General features: G+C 37.0%; 1 long non-coding RNA gene across 1 annotated transcript in view; it reads right to left on the bottom strand.

Annotated features, from left to right (window-relative positions):
* Positions 1 to 18,936, bottom strand: part of LOC105550043 — a 275,823-nt gene that overhangs the window by 218,817 nt on the left and 38,070 nt on the right. The gene's annotated exons all lie outside the window — the stretch shown is intronic.

Raw genomic sequence — 18,936 nt, 5'->3', positions numbered from 1 at the left:
ATTATTGCTACCATCATATACTATTGATAGTACAATAAATGGGAGAAGACTTATTAAAAATAATTTCAGTAATAACTATTAAATCTTTATAATTCATATACCATTTGAGTCAGCATTTTCTCTCCAAAATATCTATCCTGAAGAAATACACATGCAAAAAAAGCATGGAAAAGCTTAATATTATAAAATGTCAATCCTTGCCAATAAAAGTCCAGTGAAAGTCCAAATAGGATTTATTTTGAGCAAATTGGCAAATGAACTCTAAAATTTACATAGAAATATTGTTTAAAACAAGGAAAAACTGCAAACACCCTAAGTAATTTCGAAGACAAATTCATTTAACAAATGTTTATCAAGTGTCTAGTATGTACCAAGTATTGCTTTAGCCAAAGGGATAATTAAATAAAACTTTGGTATGCAGCTATGATAGAGCACTAGGCTGAATATAATAAGAAAATAATTATATAGAACAGAAAAGAAAGGAAAATAATTTATAGAGAAAAAAGAAAATAATATAAAAGTACACTTAATAGATGTGAAAAAATGTGCAAGACATGTTGTAAAGTTAAAAAATCATAGTGCAATATATGCAAAAATGCTATTTTAAAAAAAAATTATCTTGATCTGAGCATATAAATATATACATGCACAGAAAATAACTAGTAAAACATGTTATTAACAGGAGATGGATGATTACTTCTGGAGAGAAAAGTGGAATTGAGTGAGTCACGGAAAGTTTTATGTAATATTTGGACTTTTACCAGAACAATATACTTATCATATGTACACCTGAAATATATCAGGCTACCTAAAAAGCACTGATAAAACATTCCTTGGGACAATCTGGCCTAGAATAAACTGCACTTAATACAATGTTTTCAAATTCATATCATTGCTAGTCATTTTTCTAGGAGTTTAAATTCTGTAGGCTGATTGTAGACAAAGTTTATTTATTTATTTAATTATCTAGTGGTGGAGGGGGGTCACTGAAAAGTAACTGTAATTTTTTAAAGACTTATTTTTGAGTAGTTCTAGGTTCACAGCAAAATTAAGAGGAAGATACAGAGATTATGCATATATCCCTGCAAAATGTATTTTTATTGGAAGAAAAGGTGGGCAGGCAGATAGGTATGACAGAGAACAAACTCGGATGATGTTTACCATCAGTCAAACTTGGATTCTCATCTTTATTATGGTGCCTGGTAAACATGTGTACCCTCAGAATGTACGCTTTTAGTAGAAAATAATGGGACGCCTAACAAAATATGACTTAAACAACAGAGATTTGTTAACTCACACAACCAAAAATCGAGAAACAGAACAGTGCCAGGCAGGGCAATCTCAACCACTCTCCCTTGACTTCTTCTTCGTAGTTGAAAGGTGGCTGCTGCGGTTTCAAATACTGCATCTTCACAAGACAGCAGTCCAATGTAAGAAGGAATGAGGATTTTTATTTATGCAAGTCTTTACTTCATCAGAGAGAATACATTTTCCCAACAGCATCCACAAATTTCCCCTTACATTTAGTTGGCCAGAACCAGGTCACATGGCCACGTTCAAATCAATCACTAGAAAAGAGAAGGAATACCATGTTTGACTTAAACCCAATCATATTCCATACCCTGGGGCTGGGCCCTCTTTCCTGATCACAGAACTATGTGATACCTGCAGTAAATCTGGATTCCTCTCTTAACAAAAGAAGAAAAAAAAGAAATCACCATTGAACACCCAAACAATCAAATTTGCTACAATAAGTAATTAAAGATTCAGTTTGTTCATCTGTAAATTGGGCCAAATGACCTATTCTCATAATTGCTTGAAACACTAACTGAAATTGCATATGTAAAGCACTTGGCTTATACTAGCTGTTTGATGAATGCCAGTTTTCTCCTTCCACCTCCTTCATCAATAATTCTAACATTATTTCAACAAGGAGCAATTATTACAACAGGAGGAGGAAGATTAAAGGAGATCAGAATTGGGATTCTCTACACCCAAACAGAAAGATGATCCTGGAGCAGTGGTTCTCAAACTTGAGTGTAGACCCCAACACCTGGTGAACCTGTTAAATCACAGATTCCTGGGCCCCACCCCCAGTAGGTCTAGGGTGGACTCTGAGAATCTGCATTTCTAACAAGCTCCCAGGTGATGCTAATGATGTTGTTCAGGACAACTCTTCACAAAGCCACTGCCCCGTAGTGAGGCATGAGCCATGGGCATGAATGTTGGCATCAGTTGTTCTCTGAATCCCCATCAGCGAACTCAGGGCCAACCCCAGCCAAGGACACTGGGGAGCAGAGCTGTGAAATGTATGGCATTTCTGAATAGTTTCAGATTATTTCCTGGCTGCAGAACTTCAGACTGAAAGACTTTATTTGGGGATAGGCCCCTTCAGGTAAGTTTGAAAGGAGAAGAGGAAGGCCACCTACCAACACAAGCCAGCTACACAGTCACTCACCTGCTAACTTCCCAACAAAGGGAGAACAAAATAACAAATACTCAAATTCTAAATGCCTTTAAGGGTTTACAAGTATTTCAAACAAATTACCCTTCCTCCTTTTATGCCTGAAAAAAACATTTAAGCAGAGACCCCAAGATTTTAGGGCTCTTTTGCTTCTTTGCCAAAGGACAGTTCTCCTTGATTGGGCTCCGTCACAAAATCCAAGAGTGGAGCCCCAGACAAACTGGCTAGACGAGCCTGCTGTCAATTGCTTTGCCAACAATGGACCAAAGAAGTGGATTAGCAAAAAAATTCTTTCTGTAATTCGATGCAACAGATTTTTCAAAACAATATTTTAATTTGCATACCAAGCCAAATTCCCTCTCAGAGGAGAGATAGAATGCATTCCATTGTGTAAGACAATACTCATTCATTCCCACTCAATGATGTCAGTGCTCAGCAAGCAATGCTCTTTCTGCAATTCTGTTTCTTGCCTTTAAGTTTCTATTATAAAATTTTAACCACTTCAGAATCATGCAAGATGTTGCAAATCTTTCTGTTATCGTTTTTGCAAAACCAAAAGAGACAAGGCTGTCACCAACTGCCTCACGCACAATTATTTAATCATTTTTTCCTCTTGGTATGAATAGGATTTCTGAAATCCATCTTTACCTCCTCCCAGGACTTTCTTCTCATAGGAATACTGATTTGGATAGTTTACTTTTGCCAGCTTTTAATGTTCAGGGAGCAGTCTCATTGTTTGCTGAAATGATAGGAGGCATTTCAGGGTTGTAAGGCTGAACCCTGGTAGGAATTTTGAGGTTAATGGGAAACACACTGGGCATTTTCTTAGTTAGGGGAAATACTCTGGCACAGGGAAGATTAAGAACAAACTGCATTCTAACACATAAATGATATAAAATGGCGTGAAGTAGCATAGCATGGCAGGGAGATTTTGGCAAGAGCTTGTTTACAGGATTACATGAAAAACATACCAAGTTAAAAAAACACAATGTTCGTTCTCTCTCTCTCTCTCTCTCTCCGTACAAACTTACCTTCCTGCCCTTGTTTTTTTTTTTTTTTTTTTTTGAGTTTTATTTAAGACTCAGGGAATACATGTGCAGGTTTTTTACCTGGGTATATTGCGTGATGCTGAGGCTCAGGGTACAAATGATTCTGTCACCCCAGATACTAAGCCTAGTACCTGATATGGTTTGGTTCTTCATCCCCACCCAAATCTCACCTTGAATTGTAGTCCCCATAATCTCCATGTGTCAAGGGCAAGACCAGCTAGAGTTAACTGAATCATGGGGGTGGTTTCCCCATGCTTTTCTCATGATAATTAGTGAGTCTCACAACATCTGATGGTTTTATAGGTGCCTGGCATTTCCCCTGCTTGCACTTATTCTCTCTCCTGCCGCCCTGTGAAGAGGTACCTTCCACCATGATTGTAAGTTTCCTAAGGCTTCCCCAGCCATTCAGAACTGTGAGTCAATTAAACTCTTTCCTGTGTAAATTACCCAGTCTGGGGTATTTCTTCATAGCAGTGTCAGAACGGACTAATACAGTACCCAGTAGTTAGTTTTTCAACCCTTTCCCCATTCCCTCCCTCCCCTCTCTAGTAATTCCCAGTTTGTATTGTTGCCATCTCTATGTCCATGGATACCCCATGTTCAACTCCCACTTATAAGTGAGAACATGTGATATTTAGTTTTCTGCTCCTGCATTAATTTGCTTAGGATAAACTGTCTACCTATTACATATCTCAAAATTTTAATATTAAAGAAAAAATTGAATTTCTGTTTGAACTCCAACTGTGTGCTACTTCTTTTAATTGTGAAAAGCTTGAAAAATATAGCACAGTGAAGAAAAGAAAATAATACAGCATCAACCAGCCAAAATTAGCAACTGCTCACACCTATTCAATAAAACTTAGCTATTTTTAAAATAAAAAAGAGCAGTATAATTTTTAAAAACCCTTGATTTTTTTGTGCCCCATTTGCCTTTTCATTATTTAACTTGTTGGGTACTCTTCCAATACACAGGTTTTTAATTTTCTTTCATATACATCTTAATTCCATAATATATCCCAAAACAATACATAATATAGTCTTGTATGTTTTCTAGTATCTACATAAATGCTATTGCAAATAGTATTTATGATACTGAAAGTTGATTTTTTTCATTCAGTGTTATACTTTTGAGTCTATTTTCTTTGATACATACAAATCTAGGTTATTTTTAATGATGGCATAACATTCCATTCTATGATTATACTACAGTTTATCTTTTAGTGAGCTAATGAAACCTTCAGCTGCTTTCCATTTTTCACCATTACAAACAGTTCTGCAATGAACAGTATTGTCCATGTTTCCTAGGCACTAGGGGAAGAGGTTTTCTTGGGACTATATTAAGGACAGAACTGCTTGGTCAGAACATCTGCACATTTTCGACTGTGCTAGATATTATCAAAATGCTCTCCAGAGAGGTGATAGCAATTGGTATTCCAACTGGCAGCACTGAAAGTTTCTGTTTTCCCTAATTCTTGTCAAAACTCTAACTATATCATTCTTAAATTATTCCATTCACCCAAGGGTCCCTGGTAAACAACCAAGGTGAGTTTTCTACCCACACCTGGGATGACACTGCACCAAGTGTCTCTTCCTCTCCTCTGCACCCCCAGCATAGAAACAGAGTGTCTCTTTTGAGTAGAGAACTGCTTTCCCACACAGTGGGGTTATTAGTCATGAAGCTATGAAGGAGCTTCTTTCTATGTACAGTGATTGATCCAAGGGTTGGCATCAGAACATGGCCAACCAGACTTTCTCTTTTGGGGTTAATATGTACAATGGGAGAGAAAATATCTCCCTTCTTTAAAGAACTTTAGGAGTGAGGACCAAGTTGTTTTTGCTCACCTAAGGATGAAGCCATGGAGAGGAAAAAAGAATCAAGATTATAGAAATTCCACCCCTTGGTACATGTCCAATTGAATTGAAAACAGAAACTCAAACAGTTATTTGTACACCAATGTCCATTTCAGCATTATTCACAGTGCCAAAATATGGAAACAACCCAAATATCTATCTACCAATGGATGAATAAACAAAACATGGTATAGACATATAATGAAATATTATTCCACCACAAAAATAAATAAAGTACTGATTCATGCTTCAACATGGATGAACCTGAAAAACATTATGGTAAGTGAAATAAGCCATACTCAAAAGGACAAATATTGTATAATTCCACTTATATGAAATACCTAGAATAAGCAAATGCATAATGACAGAAAGTACATTAGAGGTTACCAGTGGCTTGGGGAGGGGGGAATTGGGAAGTTAATGCTTAATGGGTATGAAGTTTCTATTTCATATGATGGAAAATATTTGGAAACAAATAGTCATGATGGTTTCATAACATTGCTAATGTAATTAATGCCATTGGATTATACACTTAAAAATTATTAAAATAGCATTTCATGTTTTATATATATATTTTTTTATCACAATAAAACATTTTAAAAGGCACAAGATTACTGAAAATTTAAAAAGGAAAAAAGATTAAATGGATAGATAGATATACAGACAAACAGAAAGACACATATGTATATCTCCTTACCACATCATTTGACTCCCTGGATCATACCATGCCTGAAGTCTGCACTAATTCTTTTCACTTTTAGTTACAAAACACAATACATTCTACTTTTTAATATATTTTGAATTGGCTGGCACTAGAAACTTAAATAATTCTAGATCCTATTTTTTAGGCATAATAGTGTACAGTTAGGAAGGAAAAAGATACATCTTGAAATCTGTTTAGGTTCTAAAAATTTTATTTAAACCCCTGATATTAGCAGAAAATCAACCAAACCTTATTCTAGTCATGTACGTGTGTGTGTGTGTGTGTGTGCGTGTGTGTGTGTGTGTGTGTTAGCAGAAGCTGGTAATAGCTTGGATAAACATGATTTCATAAGTTCATTTAGCTGCTTGTTACAGGTCTAGCCCAACCGTAGTTTTTCCAGATACATTTCTCCTTTGGTTAATGTGCGAAAAAGAATTAAGTGACAAACTGAAGGGGATAAAGAAGAGAGTCCACAAGGATGAGAAGATGAACAGTAAAAGTGATTATTTTATTCTGCTACCAAACAGAAAATGAAATGATCCAAAATTCTAAGGCAAAAATAATTCTCATATTTTAAGCATTTATAGTGACCTAGAGAGTGGGTGCTCCCTTTCCAAAAGTCATCATCTCTTTTAGAAGATACCAGGAGTCTCCTCCTTTTTTACAAAGGCAACTAATCATTATTCTCCTGATGTCACTTGTCATTTATAGTAAAGAAATTGACAAGGCCTCAGTGGAAAAAAATAAGAAGGGGCAAGGAAAGGAAGGAAGGGAAGAAGAGAACATCTCCTTGATTTTTATTTTCCTTTAGTTTGACATTTCTGTCTTCACATAAGTTTAGCAACAGACAACATAAATATAGATAGAACAAAATAATTAAGGATTCACAAAACTAGATAGATAATTTTTGCATTGAATGAATTATTGAAAACAAAAACAATTATACTTTGAATCTAATAGTTTCTTCTTTTCAGAAATTACACATATAGCAACTGGCAGACTGGCTTGTAATCTTGGTCATGATATGATAGAATGAAGCAAAAAATAAAATAAATTTGCAGAGTTAAGCTGTAGCCTTAAAAGTATTATTTATTGTAGAATTTCCTTAAGGACTTAAATATGAGTGGTGAACAACAAAGTTGTAAGACAGCCCCAAATAATTGAGTGTTATAAAAATCGCAGAAATGCAACAGTCTTCAGAACAGGCAAGAAAGAGAGAATGGATTTGTGTGTATGGAGTAGGGAGAGAGAAGCAAATTGGCAGACGCTAGTGACTCCAATAGGCAAAATCTGATAGTTAATAATAGGTTAGATTGCTTTTATAAGTGTTTCCACAATGGCCAAGTTTCAGAAATGTAAATTCAAAAGGAAATTCGGTAAAATACAATAAAAACGAATTATTTGTTCACATGAAAAGAAAAATGCAAACAGAAGGAATACTGCAACATTATGAAAGTTGAAACATTATTTTTCCCATGAATTTCTTTCTTTTTTTCTTTCCTTTCTCTTTTTTCTTTTTTCTTTTTTTTTTTTTTGGCTCTGAAATAGCTCCACAAGGACTGAAAGAAGCAGGAGGAAAAAGGAAGCAGGGGATCTCATTGAAAAACAAACAGAGTTTCCAAAATTCATTTATGCTTTTCTTCATCCAGTTTAGTCCTCTTTCCATCTCTTTAAACGCTTGCATGGGTGCTTTTTCTGCCTGGTATTCATAAGCAAGACATTTTGAAATATATAGCTTCATACCAATAACAGGGTGGGGTGGGACACCACACAAAGGAGCTTGCCTTCCAAATATAAGCACAAGGAACTGCCTCTTGAAATCTGTAACATTTCCAACTCTGGGCAGGCACAGCTGGCTTCATGTGTCAGTGCTAGGTAAGATCTTCCAAAAGGAAGCAACATGAATGGACTACAATGTATAGTCCATATCTTTTTATAACACAATTGAAAATATTAGCTAATTTTCCACTTCTGACATTGCGTGGGTTTTCAGTATGCTTTACTTTCATGGTAGCTCAGTTGAATGAATAATGCCATAGTTAGAGGGAAAAATTATTCAGCAGAAAGGAGGGACAAGTAGGGGATAGGAGGGATAACTGACATGGAAAGTCATTTGATATTCCCACTTAAGCTTCAGAATTGGGGTTTTGAGAATAATTCCAAACAAAATCCAGACATTGGTTTGGAAAGTGTTTCTTTAATCTGTGTTCTACTTCTGTGGCATTCCAATGAATGATATCCCCAAATTATAAAGGCTTTCTTCAAACCAAATTTCCTGTGAATTGGCAATAATCAAAGTTTAATTGGAGACAATGTGATTAATGTTGAGAAGGATATATTTGCTCTGAAACTTCTGGAGGAAAACCTATTCTGGTTTGGTAAAATAAAATATGAACCATAGTCATAAATGATTCATCCTACAAGGCAGTTCTATGATACATTTGAGGGCTCATTTAAATACTGACATTTTCCCTTGTAATATTAGGCTATAATAATTAAATGTGTTTCAGGGAGTTGGATTCTTTATCTAACATCCATTTAAATTCAAAGTCACGGTCTTAATTTCCTTTGCACAGCTCTGAATTGAGGTAGGAGGTGGGACTTGACTCCGGAGGTGAGGCTCTCAGACCCCAGATGAAATTGAGGACTAGCTAAAACAGGGACGAGTGGAAGCAGCTTTCCACAAGACATGCCCACAGTGTGCCACATCAGCTTACCATTGCCATGTCAACACCCAGTTGTTACTACCCCTTTCCATGGCAATAACCCAATGACCTGGAAGTTACCACCCCCTTTCTAGAAATTTCTGCATAATCTGCCCCTAATTTTGCATATAATTAAAAGTGGGTATAAATATGACTACAGAACTGCCTCCAAGGTGCTACTCTGGGCACACTGCCTATGGGATGGCCCTGCTCTGCAAGAAGCAGTACCTCTGCTGCTGCTGTACGTTACAGCTTCAATAAAAGTTACTGTCTAACACAACTGGTTCACCCTTGAATTCTTTCCTGGACATAGCCAAGAACCCTCCTAGGCTAAGCCCCAATTTGGGGGCTCACCTATCCTGCATCATCGCCTCATTTTCTCCTCATTTAAGCAGATAGGTTACTGCTTCTATTCATTGGCTCACTATTTACAAGCAGAGAGCTATGAAATTGTTGCATATGTACATCAATGAGTATCATTTGTGAAATAGGCACTCTAGCTGCTTTGTGTATTACCTAATTTAATCCTCAAGGCAGTGTTTTCATCTTCATTTCAGAGAGAAAAACACAAGTTTCTGAGGTATTGAAAAACTTGACTGAGGCTAGATTCAAACCCAGAACTGATACCACCACAGTTTGCACTGCATGCAATTTTCACTGTGCTATGCTATCTCCAACTGAAAGGAGTTGGCAATACCATCATAAAGGGGACTATGTGAAACTACCAACTAAATGTTCATTGAGGATGAATAGAACAAGCTATATCAGATTAAAGATTTTTCTCTAAAATATTACCTGCAAGAGCTTTAAAAAATATTCTAGAACTATAACCACCCCCTTATCCTAAATCACTAATATTAGTTATCTACATTTAAACTATTGGAGGTTTACTTTTTAATATCCTAATTAAGTGCTTATTAGTATTTTTAGAAATATAGCATTTACTACTTAATAAAATTAATAAAAATTGAAAGTATAAACAAACTTTAAGTTTTCAATAAAATACTTATATTGGACCTGAAAAATATTTCCTACAAGAAATCGAACACAGTCTCCTCGTCATCCTTGTGCCTGTTTTCCTCTTTACTTCTGAGAAGATCTGGTAATTTATCACAGGGCAATATTGAGAAAGAGAGGAGGAGAAGCAGTTGTGTTTAACCTGAGAATAAATCAGCACACTCCTGCCACCACTGTCCAGCAGCCCTGCTGGTGTCCAGGAGAGGTGCTGGGAATATTTCAGTTGCACTGCCTAATGTGGTGAAATTGTGTCTCCAACTCATAAATGCTGAATTAGCTACCTCATCTCTCTTTCTGGTATTTCACAGGGGAGAAAAGTGAAAACAAGGAGTCCTTAGATCAGACCTGGGAATAAAAGAGGAGGACTTGTTCACCAACTTAAGAATCTGAAAAAAAGTATATTTCTTTTTATTGAATAGGGAGATATAAATATATTTATAAATAAACATTTTTATGTGATTGAAATATTAACTATCACCAGACTACAATGTGATATCTTTTTAGCAGACAGTAACACATATTTGAAACAAGGTTCTCAAATGCCATTGTGATTTTCATGATTCTAATAATGAAGTTCTGTTCTATCTTGTATGTTTACCCAAATGATAGCCCCAGAAGATAATTTGTAACAACATATAGAGCTTATGGTATGCAAATTAAAGTGGAATAATATTCAAGCACCTTTTCTACGTAAGTCCAAATCCATGCCTCCATATTTTCTTGTGTATGATTGAAATGATCTTATTAGATCTTAAGAACATAAAATAAGGTAAAGTGTGATCATCATAGGAAGCATATAATATTAAGGTATATAGATTTTAAAATAATATTCTGAGTCCTTCCAAATCCCACAATTTTGTTAACAGTCTGGCATACATTTTTCTACCTCTCTCTACATCTTCTCGGGCCCATTGTACCATGTACCTACATTAAAAAAAAAACAAAAACTTTTTAAAAACTTTAAAAAAAAATAGGACTCTATTACTCCACAGTTTGCTTCTATCATTTACCAAAAAATCTTTGATATATTTCTGATTAATACATAAAATGATTATATTTTAATGGTTACCTAATGCTTTGCAGTATGAATATACAATAATTTATTAAAATGTTCACACTTTTATAGGCACTTTGGCTATTTCTAGTAATAAACTTCCATGAACAATAATTTCTAGTAATTTCTTCCACAAACAATGCTACAATAAACATCCCTTGCTCTATATATACAGCTATTTGTAATTTTATTTCTGTAGAAATGTCTCCAAATTAGGAGTATTGGGTAAAGTATATGTCCATTTTAAAATTAATAGATACTGCCAAAAATCAATAGCTATTTATGTTTGACTTAATGTGGATACAAATGTTCACATATAGAAATATTTACAGATATGTGCATATACATGGCTTACTTTGCAAACATATATTTCCTAGCTCTGCCAGATGAAAGCGCCTACTAGTAAAAATCCAATTTAGCACCCAGATCTTCATTTCTAATGTCATTCTCAAATAAAAGAAACCAGGGAGTTTTGGAGAGATGGCTAAGCCTAAAGCTGGTGCAGGAAACACACAAAATGAGCCTGGCACATCTTGTAGTGCTAGAAGTAAAGAAGTGCCAAACAAACAAACAATCACAATCATGAGACTATGCCAAAGGGACACAGGAGCCAAGTCAAGAAGCTCCAAATGGCCACAGCTAGGACAATTTGAGCAACAAAATAAATAAAGTAGCATTGGAGTACAATGTTATTTTGTACAATGGAGTACAAAATAAATATTCATGAGTCCAAACTGTTATGAATAAATAACTGAATAAAATCCAAACAGTATTGGATTATAACCAAAAGTATAAAATAAATATCCATGAGCCCATACTGATATAAATAAATAATTGAATAAATAAATACATGGGAGAACAGACAAATCTTACATGCAGAAGATTTCCAAATAATTCACGTAGATCTTCTGTCCCTGGGGGGTAGAAGACAATTTCCCGCTCCTTAAATATGATCTATGCTTAGTGACTTCCTTCCAAAGAAAGTAGTATGGAAAGGGCCAAAAGACAGAATAACTTAGCAGTGGAGAAACCTGGCAAACACTACTCAGCCAGGTGATCAAGCTGAATATCCACACTGCAAAGTCACATTGGTAGTATGTGCCACTGATATAACGTGATGAGAAGGGTATGTCAATTCCGTGGTCTTTCTCCCAATAACCCACAGCCCCAGCTAATTATGAGAAACATCCAGATGAATCCGAATAGAGGGAAATTCTAGAAAATACCTGTCAAGGTCATCAAAAATAAGAGAAGTCTGAAAAACCATCACAGCCAAGAGGAGGCCAAAGAGACATGATAACTACTAAATACAATGGGGTATCTTGGATGAGATCTTGGGTCATCAAAAGGACATTAGGTAAAGATTAAAGAAACGTAATAAACAATGGGTTTTAGTTTTAATGTTTCAATATTGATTTGTTACTTTTGAAAATAATACCATGCTAATGTCAGATGTCAATATTAGGGGAAACTGGGTGCAGAGTATATGGAAACTCTCTCTGTACCATCTTTGTAACCTTTCTGTAAATGTAAAAATATTCTAAAATAATAGTTTTATTATTTTAAATAACAGTAGTTTTAAAAACACCAATTAAAGTGGAAATTGAAAGAAAAATATAATAGCAAGAAAAACTACAAAATACTTCAAAATACATTTTTAAAAGCAGGTACAGAACCTACATGAAGAAAACCATAAAATTATATTAAAAAAATTAAAACAAGATTTTCTACAGGAAGAATTCCTTTCTGGGAAGACTTAAGGTCACAAAAAAGCCAAGCCACTGGTTTAATACTATTTCCATAAAAGTCCAAGCAAAGTTATTTGGAATGTGGGACTTTTTTTTTTCTTGATAGAGGGTTGGGAGGTTGAATCAGATCAAAACTGATTGTAAAGTTTCATGAAAATTGCAAGAAAATTTTAAAATGTAATAATGAAGATTTGCTTAATAATGTTTTAAAACATATTATAAAGTTACTATAATGAAAGAGTGTGGCATTAACATGACAAAAGACAAAGAGATCAGTATAACAGAATAGAAAATCCAGAAAGAGATCCAAATATATATAGCATGTGTATATACACACACATACACACGTGCACGCGCACACACACACACATATATGAATTTAATGTCTGTTAAAGCAGTCATTCCAATTCAAAAGGAAAGGAATAGATGATGCATTTGGAAGGGAGAGAAAAAAGGAGGTAAATAGAACACTACAAGCCAAACTCAAAAGCAAAAGTGCATACAGCATTCCGAAAGGACTGAAGACATTTGAACAAGAGCACAGGGAGCAGTTTGGGATGAGGGAAAGCAGATAGGAGTATCTTTGGAGAAGGCTAAAATGCCAGGTAGTGTTTAGGCTTTATCCAATAGTGAAAGGACCACTAAGGAAAGATTTGATTGAGACAGAGTTGGGAATGGGAGGAGTAGAAGACTAACTTATTGAGTACTGACTATTTCTTAGGTTCTGGGAAATTGACACAGGAGGTCATTTACTCCTCATTACAACTGTGTGAGCTTGGTAGTTTTCAATTAGTAGTTTGCTGTTGTTCTTGTTAGCATTCATCCCATTGTTTTATTTTTTGTGGTAATACTTACATTGCTACTTTGAAATATTGTCTTCATTTTTAAATATAGAGACAAGAAGTAATCATGTTAATAGTTTTATGTAAAAAGATTTTCCATATAAGAGAACAAAGTTATGATTATAAAACAAAAGAAGAAAAAAAAACAGTACTGTTCACTTGAGTTGGAAATGTTAATATGAGCTCACAAGTTTAAAAATATGTATTTTCTGGCTCTGTCAACTAAAATGACCTAGGAGCAACAGCATTCTGGTAGAAATAAGTGCCCAAGTCCCTAGATTTTGGCCTCTAATTTCATTCCCCCACTGAAAGGTACTAGTGTTCCTTGGAGAGATAGTCAACTCAAAGTCTGGTGTAGTGGAAGAGAAGATACAAGATGAGCCTGTAACACCATGTAGTGCCAGAAATCAAAGAAGATTTCAAAGATAAATAGGGTAATTTCAGAAGGAAACTAGAACCAGCTTAAAGAGGCTCCTACTAATCTATGATGAAAACATGAGCATCAAAAAGAGTAACTGCAGTTAAGTGTCCTTATTTTATAAGTAATAACTATAGAAATTAAAGCTGGGGGAAATTCAGTAATTTTTCCAAGGAAATGCAGCCTGTAAGTAGAGTCAACGTTGAATATGAGTTTTTGTGACTCCAAATCAGTGTTTCTACCATACACCATGCTTCTAGAGCAATGTTTAACTGAAGAGAAAAGCGCAGAATGGAGGAGAGTAGAAAGATGTAGCCAGGAGGAGGCAGGTCAAGAACCCAAATTTATCTTTCACTGGAAGAATTTTCTAGTAAATAGTCCCATTCAACAAGACAAAAGGATGATTACAAATATCCAAGCAGCAGCTGGATAAGATGACCTTTTAGAGAAACCACTAAGGTCCCTCCTTGGAATTAATATCCAGATGTCCCAAGTGCTCCTGCTTCATTGTGGCACTTCCCTTTAATATCCCAAGAGAAGTGGTCAAATTCCCATCCCATGTCACAGTATATTTCCCTGCCCAGGTATCTTTGACATGGAGATTCCTAAAGATAGTTGTTGACTATTCCTTAAGTTCATTCACTCGTGCCCTTAAGGCTATAGCCAGCCCTGGAATTTAGCACCTTAATGTCTCACAAGCTTTCCCAGCAGGCTGCAATAACTGTTCTCACAACTTTGTCTCCTACAGAGACATTGACCACTCCTTTGATTTCAGAAAGCACCACTAAGACCAGGCTACAGAGTTTAATAAGACTTCACTGACCACAGGAGGCTAAAAGGAGAGAACTGTTATGCAGAAGAGAAAATGTAAAACTGGATATGAAATAGTGTAGCTCCCAGTGCCCACTACGTTGCAGAATTGAGCCCACCTTCCCCACCCCCACCTACTCTTCCTGGAAAGGCTTTTGACCGTTGCCTCTCCCATACCCACACTCTCCTGGGACCTAAAGAGAGGCAACAAAAGTTTATCCTTGATTACCAGCCTCAGGTATGCCTCCTGTGAGTGTACATCTCTGACCTACAACGAAGAATGATTATGCAGATGGCTTAGAGTTATGACTTCTCTTTGGCATAACTAAAAGAGTTACTGTGGTTGTCTCTATTCCCCCACAACTAAGGAGCCCTGATCCTCAATGGAGAATCAAGCATCCATTTCTAGCAACAAAATAAACCACAGAAACTTCAACACTAGGGTGTCTTTTTCTCCCAAGACTCAAATATTGCAGGATTAATTTCTTCAATTAAGGCCCAGGGTTAAAATTCCAGGGATTCCTTTCATCCAGATTCAGAAATTTCAGTGAAAGGAAAGCTGTGGCCAAGCATGTGACCTGAGATGAAAAGATCAGCCTTGATACTGGGGGGAGGCAGGGTAAAGAGAGGAACCAAACATGATACCCCTCGCCTTTCCAGAGCAAACACCAAGGGACAGGTTACTCCTCCACCTCCCCCCACTCACTCTATGATTCAATTAGGCCCACGAACTGCAATTTATTTTGTGTCTCATCTTGAAAACTAAGAAGTTGCACTGATGTATTGTGACCTCAGGGTGGTATAGAGTGTAGACATGCAAGTTGGTCTCAGCCATCATCTGAAAACATTCTCCACACCTTTCCCCAGCCATCATAGGCTACTGTCCAGTGTCCAGTTGCTTGCTGCTTGGGAAGGACAAGCAGTGGGTCTCTCTCTCTCTCTCTCTCTCTCAGGATCCAGTAGGGGAAGAGAGGATTTGCACACTCCTCTCTTGTAGGTCTGGCTCTGTGCCCCTGGGGGCTGACCTAAATGGACTTTGTGAATGAGCCTTCCAATGGGGAGTCCCAGGATAGTATCAGAGAAAGTGAAGATATTCAGTTTGAAGTAGGAATTCACACAGTGTTGTAGCTGCAAAGTGATCTTGATCAGGTTCTGTCAGCTGAAGGTTACAGCCTGGCCAGGTAGCCCTCTTGACTCAGCTCTCTTTGTGTCTGGGTCCTGGAAGCTGATCTCTCCCCTCCACCCTTCTGGCATGGGATGTCAACAGTGTCCACTCACTAGCTTACTGGTAGTATACCTACACTTGAGGTTTTCACACCTTTGTAACTAGATCCTTTACTAAAGTCTTTTCAGATTACTCAACATGAATGTGCCATCGTTTATACAAGCAGTTTAAAAACTTCTAACTCACACTGTTGTGAGATGGATTTGTACTCTCTAGGATGGTTGCCTTCTTGAGGCAGGTACCCAAGCTTTCATGGGGTCCCTTTGGGCCACCCTGACCACAACACCTGTAATATGACATGACCTTTTGTCTGACTCACAGTTCCCAGTCCCCTCTTAGCATCTATCCCAGCATTGTACACAATTGCCTCCTAATGCTGAGGTCCCCTTGTCTCGGGTGATGGACATTCCGATGTGTCATCTTGATCCCTTTTTAAGGAAAGCCTTGTTTGCTGAGAGTGCTGCAGGCAGACAGCTGTCAGCTGGCAGCAACTTGGCAGCAGAGGGCTGCCATAGCCAAGGTCACATCCTTCCCAGGGTGGCCTATACCCAATGGCCACTGGTCAAAGCAAAGGTATAAAATTCCTGTCATTTGGCTCAAGTGCGACCATTATGATAGGCCATTTTACTCCAGAACTCTCCATGGAAATGGCCAAAACTGACTCTGGGCCTGCACTGAAGCTCAGCTTTCCTCTCTGCAAATCTCGCTTTCTTCCTCTCCTTTTCCCAGGTGTTGACCCCAAGGGTCATTTGCACACTAAAGTGTTGGACATGTGCACACTAAACTCCTTCTCATTGTGTACTTACTAGAGAAACCACCTTGTAACACCTTGCTATAAGATTCCTGTTAAAACAACCCTGGGCCAATATTCCCATCACGAGCTCCACAGCTGGTCTCTGGAATCCATGCAATTTTGGAGGGAAGGCAGTTTCCTTCCAAATGGAGTCCCCTCCCCTTTACCATAGGCCACTCAGGGTTCCTCAGATGAGTCAGGCACCAGCACTCTGGGCGCTCCAGTTTCAAGGCACAGACCTCACATCTCAGTGTAGGTTACGCAGATGTTCCCCTCACTAGAGTTGGGGCTAGAGGTAGGAGTCTCCTTGCCTCTATTCTTGGGAGTAAGAAATGGGACTCTCAGTGCTACTTCTCCCAAGGAAATCCCTCTACCAAACACCTCTTTCCCCTGTCCCCTTGACCCTTTTATCTGTCAGGTCATTGCGTCTTCTATTCAGGTTTTCCATAGTCTACTTAGAATTATTGTCCTGGTGGTCTCTTGGAGTGTGATGTTCATTGTCTTCATTCCCCAGTCAAAACTGACCCTGGACAAGTCCCCCCATTTAACATGTTACATTATGGAAATTTTTGAATATGGCAAGAATTATGGAAATTTTTGAAAGTGGCAAGAACTCTAGCAGATGTCTCTAACTAGGAAAATGGGTGGCTCAGGGAGAGGGATGGGATTGAGACATAATTTTCACTTCTTTTTGTCTTCTGGGATTTTGTGCCATGTACATGCATGTTATACCTGTTAGGTTGAACTTTATGGAAATACAATTTTTGACGATTTTTTGGTCAAAGGTTTCTTATAACTTGTCTATACTCAGCATAGTCAAGCGTAAGAAACCACAGGTGAACTATTCGATGTTTCTCCTACCATCAGATTATAATCATTTCATGTGGCCTAAGCTGTTACCTCTTTCTCTCAAACCTGGACCTCACTGTATAATTTTCCTACTTACATCTTATACACTCTAAGATTGTCTTTAGAAGCAGAATAGAAACAGGATGTAATCTAAGGAAGATAGTCACATTCCCATTCTGTCCCACCCTACATCCAAGGTCCCAGTAAATCGCCCTCCTTCAAAACTGCTGAAATACCACCTTTACCCTGAAGTCATTTCTGTATTTCTTTTCACTGCTTCCAGCTCAATGAAGAAAGATTGACCATTTCATTGTGCAGGTACCTATCAGAAAGGATCTCATATGCATTATTGTCCTCACGCATAGGCAAATCTTTTTCCCTTGTTAGACTATTCATTTTTAAGGAAAATATATAAATCTTTATATCCCAAATGAGAATAGTGCCAGGATCAGAACACTAGATGATTGCTGAATGAACAAATGACTTCATTACAAAAGCTGGCATTATTTTATAGCATAAATAAGTTCAGCAAACCTTTTATGCTGGACACTCCTTATTCTGTATGAGTAAAATATTCTCTCTAAATGTGCAATGAGACACAACTGTGAATCATTAGCTTATGCTGACTCACTCAATGGTCCATATATGATAGATGTCTTGGATACACAGTCCTAGCACACAGAAACATACTCTTTCTGAAAACATGTCTCAACAAGGAAGGGTAGCCAGTAAGACCCTGGCTCCTACAGACGATAATTCTGTTACGCTTCATAGCCTCCAAATTTCTATCTTGCTTCTAAGTGATGAGGAATTTCAAGTCTCCAAGGAGAACAAATAACATGAGAAAACTTTGTCAGGAAACTGCAGGCCCCTGGGGCCAGAGTTTAGAAAACACTTAAGCAGGTGAGGCTGTTTTCAAGAAGTTTCGACTATATAAATTCTTCTTTGTCAGAGTAACCACATATTAGTCCAAGACAGTTATTATATTTTCTTATTATAAGCATGCACTGTTTTCTGCATCTGGCGCATTTGCCAAATTGTAGATTTATTCCTATTTCTATGCATCTGTGAAAAGAATGTGTGTTCCATCTCATCAGGGAGTTACTTGAAGTCACAGGTTGCTAATTCCAAATGAATAGAAACAGTGATTAATCTGGGAGATATGGGCTCGCCACTATTCATGTAACAGATGTCCATTATGATGAGTTACACATTTGTTCCATGTTTACACTAGAATACAAAAAAGAGGATTCAACTATTTTGTATAAAAGAAGAAAAAAATAAAAAAGAAAGAAAAGAAAGAGAGAAAGAAAAGAAGAAAGAAAGAAAGAAAGAAAGAAAGAAAGAAAGAAAGAAAGAAAGAAAGAAAGAAAGAAAGAAAGAAAGAAAGAAAGAAAACAAAAGAAAA

The sequence above is a fragment of the Mandrillus leucophaeus genome, unplaced genomic scaffold, assembly GCF_000951045.1.
Source record: "Mandrillus leucophaeus isolate KB7577 unplaced genomic scaffold, Mleu.le_1.0 Scaffold462, whole genome shotgun sequence".
Classification (NCBI taxonomy): domain Eukaryota; kingdom Metazoa; phylum Chordata; class Mammalia; order Primates; family Cercopithecidae; genus Mandrillus; species Mandrillus leucophaeus.
The sequence above is the reverse complement of the archived record's forward strand: the minus strand, read 5'-3'. Positions and strand labels throughout refer to the sequence as shown.